Source organism: Pseudorca crassidens, chromosome 3 (genome assembly GCF_039906515.1).
Source record: "Pseudorca crassidens isolate mPseCra1 chromosome 3, mPseCra1.hap1, whole genome shotgun sequence".
In the NCBI taxonomy this organism is placed as follows: Eukaryota; Metazoa; Chordata; class Mammalia; order Artiodactyla; family Delphinidae; genus Pseudorca; species Pseudorca crassidens.
The window spans coordinates 67,164,706-67,183,119 of NC_090298.1; the positions used below are offsets into that span (position 1 = coordinate 67,164,706).

Consider the following 18,414-nt stretch of genomic DNA (forward strand, 5'->3'; position numbering starts at 1 on the left):
AAATGTATTAATAATTATAGCCTAAGAATTATATAATTTTAAACAAATAAGGAGCGTTGGAGATCACCTAATCCAATCTTTCAATTTTACAGATGAGGAAACAAGCCTAATAAGAATTCAGTGATTTCTCAAAAATAAAAACCAAAAACCTCAATTAATATGAGGAATGTTGAGTTTAAGGAATTCTCTCTAGTAGGAAAAAAGTTATTAAAACCAAAAATGATTAAGCTATTTCTGACCCCTCAAGAGAGTGATATTATTTATATCAGAAAGAAAATAAATATTTTGCATGTTCCCTTCTACTTACAGAGCTGGGTGAGGGAGGGATAAAAAGCAAACAACTGAAATAGTAAGGCCTCTGCCAGTCCTTGGGAGCAGTTAAAGCCGTGATCACAAGGAAAGTGGTCAATGGAAGTCACTTGGAAGAACAAGGAGCAAATATGAGAGCCTAGAATAGATGACTCTGTTTACTCATGCTTCCTGCATCTCTGGAAAAGTAGAACTTGGCTAGAAGCTGAGGATGAGTTAGTGGCTCTGCCATATAGAGGGAAGAACTTAGGAATGAATGGGGACAACCCAGGAGGGGAGACCCCACAAGCAGAGATGGAAGTAAATTTCAGGGAGCGAGGGGGGTCAAGCAGTATGCTGTGAGGCTGTAATAGGGATGAAAAGCAGCTGGTAAGAAATTGTGATGTCTAAAATTCAGGTTTAAGTTGTTGGCACTGCTGCAATGTGACCTGTCTCTGTTGGACTATTCAGATCTACAGTCAGACCTGTGTGTGGTATTGGGGGAAATCAAGGGGAAAGAGCTATGCTATTCATCTGGCTCATCCTGGCAGAAGGGAAGAAGTGTTGCAGGACACGACGCCTGAGGGACTCAAGAATCCAGTGGATACAGGAACCTGAAGACCGAGCTGACAGAGATATCTAGTCCTAGACACTTTAGATATTTCCTGAGGGCACAGGCAAAGTCTGCCCAGCAATCTTGGTGAAGCCTCTGAGATTCCCCAAAGATACGAGCTAGAGAGTTGGAGCTCATTTTATTTATACCCCCAAAGACATCATGACCTCAGCTGACATCTGGGTTTCAGAAAAAGATTATCTGTTACAAAGGTTGTAGCTGCTGTTATTTTTCCTACTCTAAGAAATTCAATGATTTTCATTTACAGGGCGAGGATGAGATAAGGCAAATGGGGCAAGGATTTAACCTTTCTAGAGTGCTTTATACATTAAGCAACATGAAATACATAGTATTCTTTATGATGCTCTGTAAGAACATATCTTTGTTCTACAGGCAAGAAAACAGGTTTGCACAGAGAGGTTAAGTAACATGTGTAACTGCAAAAGCCAAGATTTTCTTTAACAGATTCTGCCCGACTACAAACCTAAGCCCTTTCCATTAAGCCACACTTCCTGCCCCGTTGAAGATCTGTAGATTAATATGTTAATCTTGACAGATGCCTACAGAATCAGCATGCACTCACTAAGCACATTCCTATAAATAATACAGGACTCCAAAGGCTTCCTACATGGAAATATTTCAGAGTATTTTCAGCAAATGGGTCAACGTGTTAGATATTATGAATATAGAAAGGCTCTGCTATGCTAACAGTACTCCACTTCAGCTATGTTTGAAATCAACTGTCAAATGCATTTCCGCCTATTATTTTGCAATAATATATTTGGTATGTGTATACCGTTGCTTATACTGTGAAGATGAGAAGTTGACCCTGCCCAACATACAGATTTTTTTCTTTTTCATCCCTAATAATTATACCATGAAACTGATGTTATATGCCTTGTATACATTCTTTTGGAGAACTCCCGGTAGAGTGTTGAAATGACTGGTTACATGATACTTTTCTCCATTAGACCCTTAATTCTCTGTGGTAAGAGTCATGGTCAGCACACAGAAGGTTTCTGATAAATTTTTAATAAACAACGATATGGGACTAATGAGTGATAACCATTTATATCTTCTGCGGAGACCCCATTAAATCTTACAAGGTTTATAAGCTATAAATATCTTTTGGCATTTCAATTGGTAATTAATTAGGATACTTTCTGTAACTTTTCTACACCTTTTAAGGTTCAAGTCCTTTAAATTCATAATTAGTTTCCAATATTTTTTGTCTCTAATGCAGTTTAAGCTTCTAGAGTATTACATTTGTAATATTATTATAACTGTAAATAACAGATCATTGGAATGTAAACTTTTGCCTAATGATTATACCTGTATCCTAATTCTTTGGCAAATATATAATTAAGAAAAATTTAACATCATATAATCTGATTAATAGTGTTTTAGTCTCCTAATTTAATAATTCCTGTATAAAGACATTCACTTAAAACATTAGCAAAAAGAAATAATGAGAATATAACTTAGTGCATAAAGATAAGATAACAAATGTAGCCCAAGTTCTCAACTCACAAAATTTTCTTGGTAGCCAAAAAATTTTATGTTTGATGCTAAATAATGACAATTAAAATATGTATCAAGAGTTTCCAGGTTTCTTTCCCCAGATGATAAGTGAGCTGGTCATCTGAGAATTAGACATCCTAGGAAACTCTTGTCTGTTTTTAAGTTTTCCCCCATCAAATAATCTTCTCTATTTTGCTACTGAAAGTAAGTAGGTATTATTTTAATGTCTTGGCACACTGAAAAATAATAACCATCACCTATGGCATATACCATTGCTTGTACTGTGAGAATAAGAAAGAAACTGACCCTGACCTTCCTCAACATAGAGGTGTTGTTAACTTGTTTTTTCCAGTTAAGCTTAAATAACATCTATTCATTAGGCATCTATTATGTGCTGAGTTCTGCTAGTAATTTGTGATAAATGTTTTGAATGGAATTGTCAGCAGCTGGATGAGGAAGCTAACAACAAAAGAAAATACTTAGTGATCCAGTTTATGTATCTCATTTTTTAAACATAATTTTAATGGTTATCTTTCACTGCAAATATACTATGCTCAGTATTAACATTTTTTTTATTTATGTAATGGTTTCTGAAAATTTAATTCTAGAATTTCCTTAGTGATAATCATATTAACAAATGTTTGTAATATGGCCACATTCTTAACGTTTGCTGCCAACTTCGGAATATTTAGGACACCTCATATATTTTTTGTAACACGTCAGTGCTAATCTATAACTTATACATCACTTTGAAAACAATTTAACAGCAGAGCAAAATTTGAAATCAAAGTAGTGTTACTGAACCACTCAGAGCTTGTAAAAACGAGGGCCATCTCAATTCATTTCCATTTCAAAAGTCTGCTCCTTTTTGTATAACAGGTGTACAGAAGAAGTATACACAATGGTGGTTACGAGCTTCAGTTCTGAATAGTAGTCATAAAGGTCGAAATTATCTGATTAGACAATATTTGGTAATGTCATTCTTAATGAAATTATAAGCGGACTTGCAAGATACCAGAGGCTTCAGGGAGTTTTAAAATCGAAAATGCTGTAATACTTTTGTAGGTAATCTTTAAGTAGCACCTAACACAATGGGGACAGCATATGATCAATATTAATGAACAACTGAAGTCAACAGCATGTTTTTCAGGCATTTTAATGCAAGTTCATATAAATATGTCAACAAGATTAATTGCTCACAAAAGCAATAGATCTGTATATGGTTTGCTGCTTTTCTGCATCTACCTTCTCACAATTCCAACAGTAGAGAGTTGAAGTGATTTCTATATGTGTAACATGGTTAGCTTTTCACACATTTAGAGACTATGCCCCAGATCATGAATTCCTCATGGTGTGTAAGCAGATTATTAGAAAGTGAACAGGTTAACACTCTCCTGTGACAATGTGTACACAGACCTGGTCAATTTTACAAATTACACTCTCAAAACATTGGCACTTAGATATTAAAAATAAATGTACATTTTAGATTATGTAATAAGGAAATGCCAGTAAGACCATTGCAAGAGCTTAGTTTCACTAGTTATTTTAGCAATGCAAGCAAATAGGAATAGTTATGACCCAAAAGTTCACTCCAAACTCTCGTCTTAAAAACATGTTAGGGCTTCCCTGGTGGCGCAGTGGTTGAGAGTCCGCCTGCCGAGGCAGGGGACACGGGTTCGTGCCCCGGTCTGGGAAGATCCCACATGCCGCAGAGCGGCTGGGCCCGTGAGCCATGGCCGCTGAGCCTGCGCGTCTGGAGCCTGTGCTCCAAAACGGGAGAGGCCACAACAGTGAGAGGCCCGCGTACCGCAAAACAAAACAAAACAAAAAAACATGTTAAAATTCTATCATAGTGCTGCTTTTATATTTAATAAGGTTTGAACATTTTGGCAGTTGCCATTTTGAGCCATTGCCACTCTATTTTAAACTAGTTGAAAAAGAAGGAGTTAGTCTGGGAATGTTCACATGATTGAAGCTTTCAAACCATTTTTAACACTAGTTGCTCCTCTTCCTCTTTTCTACTCCTTTTTAAACGTAAATTCAGCCATTTGAGGAAAAAACTGTCAATATTTTCTGGGTATTTTGTATATGTATAGAGAGATAAACTATAAATAAACCTAAAACACTCCATTTAAGGGGAGAATCAGCAAATTTAACAAATTGTTCCTTAAATATAAAATATTTGAATACATTATGAAAACTGAAATCTGAGGCTAAAGAGATTTTTTTTTTTAATACCTATTGAAAAACTTTCTCCTCGAGAATTAATACTGGACTCTCTTCATATATAACTGTCTAGAGGAAGGCACTGAGATGACTAGTGGCTACAAAGGTGTTTAGGGTTCCTGTGTTAGTTTCCCAGGGCTGCTTTAACAAAATGCCACAAACCTGGTGGCTTCAAACAATAGAAATTTATTTGCTCACAGTTCTGTAGGCTAGAAGTCTGAAATCAAGGTGTGTCGGCAGGGCCATACTCCCTCTGAAGATGCTAGGGCTAAACCCTTCCTTATCCTTTCCAGCTTCTGGTGGCTCTTGGCGCTCCTTGGATTGTATCAGCATAACTCCAATCCCTGCCTCCACCCTCACATGACTTCTTTCCTGTGTTTCTCTGTGTTTTCTCCTCTTCTTATAAGTATACCAGTCATTGGATTCAGGGCCCACCCTAGTCCAGAATAATTTCATCTCAAGATCCTTAATTACTTACATCTGCAAAGCCCTTGTGATGGACTGAATTGTGTCCCCCCCAAGATTCATATGTTGAAGCCCTAACCTCCAGTATCTCAAAATGTGACTATATTTGGAGATACAAACTTTAAAGAGGCAATTAAGGTGACAGAAGGCCATAATATGGTCCCTAACCCAATCCAATCTCCCTTACAAGAAGAGGAAATTTGGACACACGAAAGAGATATCAGCAATGTTCCAATACCAGAGGAAAGGCCATGTGAGGACAAAGTAAGAGGGTAGCTATCGACAACCCAAGGAGAAAGGCCTCAGGAGAAACCAAACCTGCTGTCACCTTGATCTTGCACTATGACAACTGTGAGGAAAGGCATTCTATTGTTTAAGCTACCCAGGCTGTGGTATTTTGTTTTGGCAGTCCCAGCAAACTAATACAGACCCTATTTCCAAATAAGGTCACATTCTGAGATTCCTGGTAGACAGGAATTTTGGACAGGTACTCTTCAATCCACTGTAGTCCCTAAGTAGTTGTTTCTTGTAGCAACGAAGCTGACTAAGGAAACCAGAGCCCTCGTCTATTGTTAGAGTGGGCTGACAAAGCACTCATATTTATCAACAATTAACACCTTAGCTAAAACTAATTTCACTTGGCACTCATCACACAGAGTGGTAAAAAATTTGATGATTTTGGAGAGCAGGAGAGCAGTTAAGTTTGGAGTAGTGCCTAGGAAGAGTGCAGAAGTGGCTATTTAGGTGCCATCAAGGAGGACCTGTCACTGCAAAACTGAAGAAAATACTCAAGAAAGAATTAAGATTTCTTGGGGTTGATCTTTAGCCATTTACTCTAGTTTAGAGTTGGGCTTGCCAATGGTAGTACGTTTTTTACATAGTCAGACAACGCTCTGAGGAAAGCCATTATACACGTTATTTCTATAAACACATGTAATCATTTGAGTGACAATAGTTGATATGTCCTCTTTTCCCAATAAATACATATCTTATTAAATATTATGACTTTTAAAAATTATTAACAAAATATAGCAAGAGGATCTATCATTTACAAAGTGATAACTATTACTATAGCTCCATCTTACATTTCTTCCTCTGTCCATTCATCCTGCACTGATGGCAAAATAAGCTTCCTAAACCACCAGGTCAGCTCAGAATGTTTTATTACTCAAACAGAAATCTGTCTCGTCTGTAGTCACAATGCATATACATTTTTTTTAGTCCTTCAAAACATGCTGTCTGTTTTGGGACATCTTTTACCTAACCAATAATATTTGATTCGTGATTGATTATGTGATATACTCATTAACAGAACAATATGTACTGAACACAAGACAAAAGATAATGTTGCCCTTTGATTTCCTTTCTATAATAAAGGACACTAATTCTATAGAAGCCTTTTATAAACTACTGAATGCTGTATAAAATTAATTATTACTGTTGAAGTTAGTAACAGAAGACCCAAGTGCACCTTGAAATCTTGGGTCAATAGGATCAACATTTCTAAAATCTACAGGAAACATGGATATCTAAAGTATGGACCATCATGATAATCAATGTCATGTTTTCCTTTTTTTCAGATAGAGTAAGAGGAGGGATTTCCTTGTGAAAATTCCTATGAAACTTTAGAAACCATAAATGCAATCCAATCTAATTGAAAAAAAAGGGCATTCAATAATTTTTGATTAATCTAGGGGGAAAAAATCTCTTCTGCTTCTAGTGATTGTAATAAGCCAGCTCTGGTTATTGCCAATAAATCATAAGAATTTCTCTCTAATTCCTTAAAAAGCCCTTAAAATCAGGGAGCTGTTTCCAAACAGAACTCAGCAAATCACCTGTTTGAAAAGTGCATCTGTTAGAACTCACATTCCATGCATTGCAAAATACAATTCGAGCTCCAGAATACACATCAGCAGGTGGTGCAAAGTGGTAAGATATCATTTAAGTTTGCCATTAGCTACCTTGGTTTGTTTCCTCTTCTACATGTCAGTAGGATGGGGCATGGAGTAAAGACAGAGAAGAGACCAATGTGTTTCTGTTATAAGCAAATATCTGAGCCCAGGTTTCAGGAGCATCAAGCAATCTCACTGTTTCACATGGTGTCTCTAAGCAGCTACAAAATTTCCATATTCATCAATCTTCCTCTGACAGCTCTTCACCTTTTTCAGGCTTCTACTGAACTTGCCGACTGTACTGCATGATTAGCATCTCACTGTATACTGCTTCCTTCTCTAATTATTTTATGGTTTTTTTTTGTCTCCCTGATGAGATTATAAACACTCGTGCACAGGAACCCCTACTCCTTGTATTTTGTTTTATCCCCATATATGCTGATAAAGTACTAGATACTCTGATGTTGCTTCATAAATATATGATGATTGACTGAAAAGTAGTATTAATTTTGTTAATTAGAATAACAGCATATAATCTAAACTACATTTCATAGTCTATAACAAAAACCTGAAGTTTATAGGTTGGTTGCATTTTCATTTGTAGCCCTTTCTCATCCACAGCTAACAGGTTGCAACAATCCAATTTTAAGCCTGGAGCCAAGCTCAATTTTGTTTGCTGAAGGCTGTGGCAATTTGTAAAATATCAGATTGTAGATAATCTTTTAATTATAAATAGGTATTAAAAGTAGATGCACTCTTTCCCCAAAACTACAGCTCTTTCTTTTGAAATTTAGCAAAGTGGTTTTGATTTTGAAGGCAATGACAGGAGGAGGGGGAAGGATTTCTATTTCTACTTTTGGAATCTGCCCTCTGTGACTGCCATCTTAACCATGAGGGAGTGAGATCCCTGTAGCTCAGGGATCCAGCTACACTCAGATGGGAAGAGTACCTATCCAGACTGCACAGCTGAGAATATTGAAGCACAGCTGGACAGGCAAGTTACTGTTTGGACAGCCTCTTTAGGTCTCGCATGTGGCTTCTTTGTAGCAGACTTGAGAAGGCATGAAACAAAGCAGGCATGGATTCCGGCCAGCTGGCCATCTGTTCTTTCACCCACTGTGATAATTTGGTCTTGTAGAATTTTGTTAAGTGAGCATTAAGTAATGACCATGTCAAACAGAGTGTGTAATGAATGCTTCTTAATCACTGGATAAAAGCTTAGCGGATGCTTGCCCAAACACAGAAAAGGTCACCAACACAAATGAAGAATTAAAAACAAGAGAGCAATGAAATAGATGCAGAACAGCAATAATTAACTTATTTTCCATTTTCACTTTTAATCATATTGAATCCATGTCAAATGGAAGATAGGGGTCTCATAGGGAAGCTAGGTAATAGCATCATAGTTCCTACTATCCCACTATGCATGTATCAAACTCAGGAAGAATTTTAAAATGAAGAAAACACACGAGGGAGTTTATCATCCTGACCTGAGTTGAAAGCACTGTGGTTGTAGTCATTAACACCAAACTTTTCCGAATAATTCTCCAGAATAAGACCAAGTAGTCACTGATTGGAAAAATACTTTCTGTATTGTTTTTTTTAAAGATCAATTGAAATATCCTATTCTGAGAAAGCAGCTTTTTTGCAAAGTCATAAACCTTTTTAATTCTCCTAATGGAATGATGTACTAGATAAACTGTATTATTGGGACGGTCTCCTACTGCCTGGAATTCTGAAATCCATAAGTTTAGACTAATCTTGGATAGTCAATGTTAACTCCACTGTTTATAAAAATGAACCAGAATTCTTTACCTGATTAAGTTACCATCTTATCACCTAAAGAAGATAATATCTATTCCAAATATTCTGCTTATATGGTTCCCCAGCTCAGAATGCCTTTCTTCACCTTACTGTCTCTTCCAAATCTCTCCTCCCTTCCAAGACCTCCCCAAGTTTCATAACCTCCATTAATTTTTCCCTATCATTTATTCTTATTCTCTTCAACAAATTTTATCTGTTACTCTCTATTATAGCCATTGTTTCATTCATTCCTTCATTCATCCTTTCATTCACAGAATTATTCAGTTCATATTTAGAGCTCATACTGTGTTCCAGACACAGTGCTAGGTACTAGGGTTATAATGGTGAGCAAAACAGATACTCTTTCTGCTGTCATATAACTTCAATCAAGTGGAAGAACTGACACCAACCAAAAAAATCACATTAGAAATGGAATTTTTTAATGAGTCATGAAGGAAAGGTATACAGTATCCTGAGAACCTATTAATAGGAGGTTTCCCGAGGAAGTTACACATAAGCTAGGAACTAAAATCCAAGTAAGAGCTAAAGTAAAGAAGGAGATGAGTTTTCCATTCATAGGTCTTTGGAAGGGTCTTCAAGGAGTCCAGTATAGCTGGAGTGGACAGAGCAAAGACAGAGATAGATAGGGACCAGATCAGGCAGGCTGTCAAATATCATGTTTAAAAAAAAAAAAAGGAAAGAGAAAGGGCTTTATGGGGATACATTGACATGTTTAAGCAATAGGATAATATGATTGGAATTTCAATTTTAAAGATAATCTGTGTGCTATATGGACAATACTTAGGAAAGTATCAGCATAGATGAAGGCAGACCAGTTAGGAGTCTTCACTCTAGTCCTGGTGAAGCATGATGGGAAGCCTGGATTAGAGTGGTGGGCTGGGGGATATGGAAAGAAAAAGACAGATTTGAGAAAGGAGGGTCAGGGATGACTTTTGTGTTTCTAGATTTCACATCTCAATGGTGTGTGCCATCCCCTAAGACAGAAGTACTGGAAGAGTGTCTAGATTGGAAGGGAAGATCATGAGTCAACTTTTGGATCTGTTATTCAACAGGAGGTATCAAAAAGGCAGAAAAGAGTATGGCCTAGAGATATAAATGTTAGTGCCCCCAGTATAGGTGGAAATTAATGGGTATGGATATAGCCACCTATGGAAAGACTAGACATAATATGGAGAATCGAGGACCAAGCCCCAAGATATGCCATGACTTAATGGCTGGATAGAAAATGCAATGTTCAGAGAAAGCAACTGGAGAGGTAGGAAAAATATTAGCAGGAAATCAAGTGAAATGATTATGGCACTTAACATATTGCTTTACATTTAATAAACTATTTAACATGTATACATTTTAAAATTCTGAGTAGATTTTAAGGTTCCAAAAACATGAGATTTCTGTTTTACACTTCTTTTATAACCCACTCGGTGTTTTATATACCATTTAGCACACAACAAATACTTGGTGGGTGGATGAAAAATGTTCACAACTCTATGGACTGAATATACGGGCAAAGTATGTTAGGGATTTAAGTGACATTATTCTATACCAAGAGGACATTCTGGTCGATCCTTTTGCTTATCTAGGGAGTCATTTTCATATAACTACAGGAAAAGTCAAGTTGGATAAACTGCCAATACTTTTTGTTGTTTCCAAAATAAGGCTTATTTGGTCTATAGGAGTAAAAAAAAATTTAGCAATCTCAATTCCTTTTAGAATCCACAAGAGGAAAAGAAAAAACATGAACTAAAAGAGTCATATGAAAATGAGGGAAGGCAGGAAAAATACATGCTAGAAAATATAAATGTTTTCCGATTTACCTAAAGGCCTTTGGCTGTTTTTGATTTTCCATGATCTCTCTGCTGCTACTCTCAGTGTTGTACTGTCATTTCGCTAACCTTAGAAATCCACTTCTAAAACTGGTTCCCATAAGATCATTCTGACAAGAGAACCCAGTTAATACTGCTATGGTATTAGGTTGAGAAAAACCTCTATAAAGATTTGCCCATAGGCATACAGAGTGAAGTAAGTCAGAAAGAGAAAAACAAATACCGTATGCTAACACATACATATGGAATTAAAAAAAAAAAAAAGGTTCTGATGAACCTAGGGGCAGGGCAGGAATAAAGACACAGATGTAGAGAATGGACTTGAGGACACGGGGAGGGGGAAGGGTAAGCTGGGACAAAGTGAGAGAGTGGCAGGGACATATATACACTACCAAATGTAAAATAGATAGCTAGTGGGAAGCAGTCGCATAGCACAGGGAGATCAGCTCGGTGCTTTGTGACCACCTAGAGGGGTGGGATAGGGAGGGTGGGAGGGAGATGCAAGAGGGTGGGGATATGGGGATATATGTATACATACAGCTGATTCACTTTGTTATACATCAGCAACTAATACAACACTGTAAAGCAATTATACTCCAATAAAGATATTAAATTAAAAAAAAAAGATTTGCCCATAGGGATAAGCACTGTGTGGGTAAAAAAAAAACAGAAGCCATTTAAAAATAATAACATCACACTTTTATGTAAAGTTCTTGTCTGTTTGCTTCCTAGTAGACATGAAAATGTAGCAGGCAGTTAATATTTGAGAAATATTAACTCTGGAAATCCACTTAAAAATGTGCATAACAATTTATTATCATTGCAAACCCAATTAAATATGTTGAGCTATTAAACACAATTCACTTTCTAACCCATGAGCAAGAGTATTAAATGTATGCAGTACAGATCTGCATTATTATAAAAATCTTTATTTCCACTTTTCCATCATTATGCATTTAAATTTGTAAATTCCATGTTACATTAATCACATGAACATAGATGGGCAATTTTTAGATAGAGAGCTATGGCAATCACTGTATTCCCTATAAAAGAAATCATTCCTGCTGACAATTTTGTGGTGAATTTTGTTAAAATCTGACTATAGTTCATAAAATGGTAAGGTTTCCTTCACAAAAGTTATTAGATGTTTAAGCCCTTCTCAGCTTTATCAAAATAATAAAAAATTAAAAACTACACTTTAATAGCACTGTCTTTGGACTCTGACATTGTACTCAATACTACATAGCATATGGCCATATAACCATTAAAAGAAGTGGCAATAACCCATGTTTGACTGCACTGTGATTTAATATTTATAGTGTTTTCATGATCCAAATAAAGTATGCTGATTAAAATGATCAGGATGTCACCATCTGGATAGAAAAAGCTGAGGTTCACATCTTCAGTATAAAATGCCTCAGGTTATTTCTGCCTGTTGCACTTTCTTATTTCCAACACAATTTCTGTTAGATGAAATATCATAGTACAGAGAAATTATATGCAGTAAATGAATTAGTCAATGAATGAATACCTTAAATAATTAATTCAAGAAGTTATTACCAACATGCTATTTAAATATAGTAGGTCTGAAATTTAAATACAGTAGGTCATTCTTTAAGGTCAGCATATCAAATATAAAAGATTTTCAGAGCAACCAACAATTTACTAGAAGTGACAAGAATGTGTAGCTGCTACTTGGTCAATGTGGTATGGCTTTTAGCGTAATTTTTCCTGCAAAAAGCCTTTTAAAATAATTTAGGAGTCTGATTGAAGTAGGTAACAAACAATGAAGAGATTTATGATTGTTTATCTAGTGCTTCAAAAAAATCAGTTGTAAATGTACAGACATGGTAATTTCCAAAGAAGCAGCTAAACAATGTCTTCACATCATTGTACAAGATACTATGGAACTTTGATAGGAAACGCATGTTGAATTCTAATGAAGATTGGCAAGCAGCAAAAATGTCTCTAATTTGAGTATTCAAGGATAACCATATTGTTCAAGATTAAATACGTTTTAGATGTGGACTCAGGCTCACCCTCATAACTGTAGTAGGAATGTTATTATACTGTTTTAATATTTTTTCTGAATAAAATAATTTTGACCATGCTTTATGTCACTGAATTTGAGACGGGGGTTCCAAATTTTCCTTGATCTATGTGCTATGAAATCTTGAGACTATCAGCTCTTTACACAGAAGCTACCCTAGTGCACCTCTGGGCTAAAAAGTGCAGTCTTTGATTCAGACACTTGTGCTCATCAGGCCTCTCAACTTCCTTAAGAGGAGGTCCTTCCGAACTGTGCCTATGTTGCCCCTTGGAGCATAAAAGGTGTATATGCCTTTACCCTGCATCCATCTCATTAGGAAATGCTATTGGTTCTATCTTCAAGATATTACTGAGTGGCTATAAAGCCAGGGAACACAGATAAATACTCATAACAAACGATATATTGATATTACAGTACAAAACAATGAAACAATTTGTGTCTATACGGCCCCTGTTGCTGTATTGAACACGCCAGTCAGGCTTCCACTTTAGGAACTTTGCACCGGCTGTTCCCTCAACCTAAGAAATTCTACTGCTAACTCCTTCACCTCTATCAAACCTTTGCTCAAAATGATGTTACCTGTTTTCTACTCAAAATTGCAAACAGTACCTTTACCCCCAATATTCCTATTTCTCCCTTACTGTGATCTAGTTTTCTCAAAAGCATTTACCACCTTCTAATATAACCTATTTATTTTTATCTATCTATCTCCCTATCTATCTATCTACCTATCTATCATCTATCTTTTTGGTTTTTGCTTATTGTCAGAAAGCCCCCTTGCTAAAATATAATCTCCATGAAGACAGAACTTTGTTTTCTTCACTTATATAACCCAAGTGTCTGTCAATGATGTACTCAGAATATTTTTGCTGACTGAATATTGCATTTAAGTGGCTAAGTTTTCCAAGTTTTCATCAGGAAACAATATTAAACTTATTAAATACTGATCAAAGCTGGATTTAGCCCTGCATTATGCCAAAAAGGCCATTATCCATGTACATAGGATCATTCTGACAAACAAAAAAGTGCTTTTATAGGATTATTTTTGCTGTAATCCCACTGACCTACATAAAAACAAAACAAAATGAACAAACGAAAAAAACTTTTGAAAAAAAAAAAAAACAACCCACCCTGCTTTAGTTACTGTGAGGATTCATGTTATCCAGGATCCCAGGAGCATCTCTGAACTTGAGACCAAGAATAGTTTTGGTTTTCATGAGTGACAAATCTAGTTTATTCTTATGAACAATTTAAATTTATAACATCATTCAGTTATCAGAAACTTATTAGGCAGCTGCCCTGTGCCAGACACTGGGTATAGTGAACAATATCAAAAACAGCCAATGGCCACAAGAATCCTGTATGCCAAAGAAGATTACAGAGGCGTAACTAGAAAACTTCAATATGATGACTTAGGTGCTAATGTATGGCAAGTACAGAAAGCGCTGGGAGAATGTAGGAGGAATACCTAATTCAATATCGGAAACTCAGGTATGATATCTTAGAATAATGAACATTTAAAGCTGAGATCCACAGGATGAATAGGAATAGGCTGATAAGGAAGGTAGGTTATAGCCCTCCAGGCAGAGGAGGGCTTTATCATGTATGAATACTCAAAGTAAAAAAAAAAAAAAAAAAATGACTAATTTGTAGAACTGAAACAAATACAGTGTCATTAGAGCTTGAAGTGCAAGAGGGAAACTGGTAGGAGAAAAAGTCAGATGGATTAGCAGAGCCTAATTATGACAAACCTCACAAGTCAAATAAGGGATTTATACTTTATCCTGAAGATAATGGGAAGTTAAGAGTTTTAAGCAAAGAATGACTAATCAGATGCACACAAACTGAATGTGTAGGATTAGCTACTTGATGGAGTTACCAAGGGATGATTTCTATTTCCTCTACAATAGTAGAAAAGATACAACCTGCAGCCACTATGGAAAACAGTATGGAGGTTCCTCAAAAAACTAAAACTAGAGTTGCTATATGATCCAGCAATTACACTCCTGGGCATATACCCAGACAAAACTATAAATTCAAAAAGATACATGCACCTCTAACTTCATAGCAGCACTAGTCACAATCGCCAAGACATGGAAACAACCTAAACGTCCATTAACAGATGAATGGATAAAGTGGATGCGAGATATATATATATATATATATATATATATATATATATATATATATATACACACACACACACACACACACACATATATATACACATACACACTATAGAATATTACTCAGCCATTAAAAAGAATGAAATAATGCCATTTGCAGCAACATGAATGCACCTAGAGATTATCATACTAAGCAAAGTAAGTCAGAAAAAGAAAGGCAAATACCATATGTTAACACTTATATGCAGAATCTAAAATATAATACAAATGAACATATCTATGAAAGAGAAACAGACTCACAGACATAGAGAACAGACTTGTGGTTGACAATGGGGATGGGGGTGGCTGAGGGAAGTATTGAGAGTTTCAGATTAGCAGATGCAAACTATTATATATAGGATGGATAAACAACAAGGTCCTACTGCATAGCACAGGGAATTATATTCAATATCCTGGGAAAAACCATAATAAAAAAGAATAGGGTAACTGAGTCACTGTACAGCAGAAATTAACACAAGTTGATTGTAAATCAACTATCCTTCAAAAAATTTAGAAAAAAGATAGTGGGAGGTAGTGTGATAGGAAAAATAGCAGAAGAATTTTAAATAGCAACTTGTGGGGCTTAGGAGGTATCTGAGGAGGCAATCAGAGGATCTGTAGGTAGTACTGTTGTTCAGTTGATGCCGAAGACTAGGAAACTGTAATGGCACCATTCTCTGCATGACATGACATTTCTTCTGCTGTGCTTAGAAGAGGATGATGATGATACCCTTAATCCAAAGTTAGGAGCTTTCTAGTTGTATGCGGCTCAGGAATGGCAAGGCAAAGGAAATGAAAATGCGTGCAAGGGATTGGTTTTGATGATGGAACTTGTGGTCTTTACTAGTAAAAGGAGGGTGATCAGGCTCTAAGGAGGTGAAAGAGAAGGCTGGAGTAACACAGGGATTGGAGGTCGGAGATCAAAGAAAAGGTGTAGCTCAAAGAAAAGGTGTAGTTTAAGAACTAAATCAGTTCTGGATCTGAAAAAAACAGGTAGTACTGAGTTAAGTCACATCATAAAGGCATACGCACATTTTGAATATACATTTACAAAATGTTAGAGACCTGTTAAAGATTACCAACATACTGAGTCATTCTTGACTTGATCAGAACAAGTAAAAGAGAATTAGCATGAAAGTAACATTCTATGTAACACTGTGTCATTCAGGGTTATTAATGTCTTGTTTGCCCACCAAGCTCATCCAATGACAACCAGCAGTAAGTACCATACTTTTGGAAACATTGTGTTAAGACAAAGGACATTTCTGGGAAGATGCCCAGCATGTCATGGAATTTGTGTGCCGTGGAATGGGGCTCTTCAATTTCCAGAACAAGGTGAGCAGCAGAAATTTGGATGTGACCAGAGTAAGCAGAGCTGTATGAGAACATGGACTAGTGAAGATCACTAACCAGAAGGCTTCCAGTTTTAGGAGTTACCAAGACATTACGGTTTCTGAGATGGAATGAGATTGCCTGGTTGTAAGATTTCCAGACTGATTAATTCCCAATAGGATCCCTACTTGATGGAGAGACTCAGACCTCTGTGTAAAGAGCAAATTGCAACTTGAATTGATTTTGCTTCTGAAGAAGTCTCTGTTCAGTGGGTAGTGATGAGATAGTCCAGTGTGTTAGGATCTTTTATCTGTTGAAAACATATAAAGTTAAGGAAGACGTTCAGAGCCAAATTCATAGCTCACCTCTATCCTACACGTCTATGCCAAGAGTGTGCAACCCCTTTAGGCACAGACCTCACCCCAACTTCATCTTAATTTGACTGCTTTAATTTTTTTTCCTTTGTCACATGTAGCCAGAAGAACAATCATCCTCACTCTTTCTAACCACTTTTGGAAGAGATGGAAAATCCTTATACTACATATATTGAAAGTTCAAACATCACAAAAAAGGAAGACAATAGGCCCCAAAATGTGATCCAGCCCCAAATGAACACCTCTTAGGTAAGTAGGGTGTTTTGCCTGGCAATACTTTCTAATGAACTTGTTCTCTTATACTTAAATAGGTCTTTGCCATCACCTGGAAGCATGAGATTTGCAATGGGAGAATTGAACAAGGCGACAGATTTCAGAGCAAGAGGGAGGTTATTTTCTTTTTCTCTTTTTTTGGTTGCTGCTGTTGTGCCCTTTTTATTTCTTCCAGGGAGCCTCAAATCTCCAGTAAATTTTTTGCAACGGGAAGATTTTCTGTCAGTGGGATTGAAGAGGCTTTAGTGGTGCACAGTAAAAGGAAATGCTAGCTTCCTCCTATCATGCCTCAGCTCAACTGAGGGCTCCATTAGCAGCAGCATATGGAGGAGCCCTGGAAACTTATCCTGTGACCAACTACGAAGTGAGCAAGGGCTGATAGCCAAGCTGAGAGCAACTAAAGCAAATAGTATCTAATGACTGAGGAAAACAAGCCTTTCCCAAGTCTATAGATTTGGGATTTCTAATAGTATATTGGTACAATTCCCCAAGAAGCTTGAAAACATAGGGGAACTGGGGTGATTACAATCAGGATTACATCCAGGGATTAGTTTTCTTGAATGAGTTTATTTAGAATATGAATTATAAATGTTGTATAATTTATATCGGAATTTAAAGATGCCTCTGTAAAATCATTCTGAAAAAATGGCAGAATATTAATTAATCAACCTATCTAATGAGTTCAAAACTTCTCAGGGATTAAGCATGACTCTATGTAAAGATCTTCAGCACACATAAACAATGAAGCATGTTCATTTTCAATAAAACAAACCAGACATAAAAATTAATTAGTATCTGAGTAACTGAAGAAAATATAGCAAACTTTCTTCCCAGCTCTAAAAACAAAAAATCACAAGTTTCAAAATCAGAGTCATAATATACATAAAGAAGAATAGGTATATCATCTTAAATTATTACATATTTTAATTGATGAGATTTCAAATTTAGAAGTAGGAGTATATTTTCATATGACATATCCAAATAATTAAAGTTATTACATAGTTTTGTGAAATATTATACTTGTCTTAATAAAACTGAAGTGATTAATCATATAATTACTCTAATGAAACTGAAACTCATTTTAAAAAAACAAAAATAAAATTTTTAAGTCCATATCAGGCCAATGTTAGCAGCAGACAGGCATTACTGATTATGTAGATTTTGATAGTAAGAAAAAATCTTCCTTGGAAAGTACTGGCATAATGGGAAAGAAACTGGAAAAATTGTCTTATATGGGTAAAAACTGAGTGACAAATCTTCCAGTTGATATGATTTCCACTAAAATTCATCTTCACAGGAAAGCCTAAGATAATTATTTATCAAACATAAGGCACTTAGGCATGGAGCACAGTAAAGCTGGGTGTTTTGTAACATTTTAATAGAATAGATTTGTTTGGGTAATGAAAAAAATTAATTTATTGTGTATTATATCTCAAAGAAATAATCTGTGATATGAATGCTAATTCCCAAATATATACCACTTGTGTCTTGTGGCGAGAGAAGCTAAATAATTAGCTTATAATCCATTTTTCTCCTTCTATCAGGGGTATGATCCAAGGGAAAGAAAG

General features: G+C 36.1%; 1 protein-coding gene and 1 long non-coding RNA gene across 3 annotated transcripts in view; one reads left to right on the plus strand and one right to left on the minus strand.

Moving 5' to 3' along the window:
• Positions 1 to 18,414, minus strand: part of EDIL3 (EGF like repeats and discoidin domains 3) — a 426,053-nt gene that overhangs the window by 234,821 nt on the left and 172,818 nt on the right. The gene's annotated exons all lie outside the window — the stretch shown is intronic.
• Positions 410 to 16,809, plus strand: LOC137220732 (uncharacterized). Its single transcript, XR_010941766.1, has 3 exons — positions 410 to 678; positions 760 to 930; positions 16,682 to 16,809. It is a non-coding gene; the product is annotated as an uncharacterized lncRNA (long non-coding RNA).